The sequence below is a fragment of the Callospermophilus lateralis genome, unplaced genomic scaffold, assembly GCF_048772815.1.
Source record: "Callospermophilus lateralis isolate mCalLat2 unplaced genomic scaffold, mCalLat2.hap1 Scaffold_260, whole genome shotgun sequence".
NCBI classification, from domain to species: Eukaryota; Metazoa; Chordata; class Mammalia; order Rodentia; family Sciuridae; genus Callospermophilus; species Callospermophilus lateralis.
Window position 1 is genome coordinate 572,025 of NW_027513384.1, and position 1,861 is coordinate 573,885.

Consider the following 1,861-nt stretch of genomic DNA (forward strand, 5'->3'; position numbering starts at 1 on the left):
CTCAAAATAAAAAGTAAAAAGGACTGGGGATGTAGCTCAAAGGTAAAGTACCTCTTGGTTCAATCTCCAGTATCAAAAACAGAAAAAAAAAATGCTGAGGTCTTTTCAACCATTTCAACTTTGTAATCTATTTTCTCCCTTTTTATTTCTTATGCCTCACTCTTTTCAATGTAACAGCTACTGATCAAGAAATCACATGACTGCTCTGAGAAACTTGAGAAGGATATGAGATAAGATATGGCATTTCAACATAGTTGAATGGACATGATTTAAAAAAAAACACATATAAAATGGTATCATTAGCCAGAAAGGATAGGGGCACAGATAATAAGCAGATAAGGATCTATAAAGAGAAGGGTGCCTCCTGGAGAAGATGACCAGGAGCTGCCTTTACTGATTTATGATTGAAAATACAAAGTAAAAACCATTCTTGGAGTATTCTCCAAAAAGAAGCAGCACTAACATATAAACAACAAATAAAAACAAATAAAGCCTAGATGGACTCAATGAAGAAAAAAGAGTCAACCAGTGTTCCCTGGTTTAAATATATGTGAACCAATAATGTTTGAGACATGAACAATTACTCAGGATCTATTGTGTGGCCACTGTTGGAATTTATACAAGACTTTTCTTTTCAAGTGCCTTTTCACTGTTTTTATGGCCTCTCACATTTTTGTGGGAGAGAAGGATGTCTGAGGACACGGTAATGTTGATTATAATTATGGGACAGTGTTATAAACTCTATTGACTAAGCCCATTTGAGCATTGTGAATATTACAGGTGGTGAAGGATCTGTTTTGAACAAAAAGAGGTTGAATTCACAAAGAACTGAAAAAGAAAAACCCGGGGTTTAATAAATTCCAAGGCATATAGATTTTGTAAATCGTTATGTGTGCCTGGCATCCACATATGCATATACTAATGAATACACCCTGATTCTCTAACAGGGGACTGTGCACCTTCTGCTTTCCTCCTGCATTTTGACAGATGACCATGCCTGGCCAATTGGATGCATTCCATGCAAGTGAGTCAGCATGACCGATTCAGAGATGGCGTTAAGACATAAGCTATGAAATGAAGGTGTTGGTTTTACTGGATTTGTTTTGCTTATAAGATAAAAACTTGGGTCTGTACAGACCCTACAAGGTAGGAAACTGATTAAGAATACAATAAAAAATATAGAAGGAGGACAGAACTGATACATGCAACAAATCAAGCTCTACTCATATTAACTGAGATCCTGAGAATCCATGTGAGTAAAGCAAGCTCAGATACTGGACTTATCATTGACATGACTTTGAGAAGGGGATGTGGCCAGGAGATTTCGATGAACTTTAGCCCTTTAGTTAGGCTGCATTCAGTTGAAAAATAGGGAATTATGAGTGCTCTGAGGAGTTAAGGATGATTATCCTAATCTCAATGAAAAGTAAAACATAAGGAGATAATGTCAGTTGCAGCAAACAAAGAGTAAAACCTTCTAAGAGAGAATTTATATGTATAAAATCCTGTCACCACCACCACCTGCATGTGGAAGTCTATTCTGCTTTTATAACACACCTATCAAGACAAGACTCTCTTTATTCCTACTTCTGAGTCATCACTAAACAGATACTGTTTATGCTGATGAAAACCTCTTAGGGACCCTGTATGCTTTGTTGTTTTGTTTTCTACACAGGATTTTTTCTCCCTGCAATTTCTTTTATCTTCATTGCCATGCCAGCAGCGTTAGAGGTGGGTTGGTGTGATTCCATTCACTGTTACCTTCTGAAATGAAAGCTGCCACATGATAATTACTGGTGTTAAGGCATCTGGTTGTGGGCTCACTCATTGCAACACAATAGCGATGGGTTTATTTAATCTC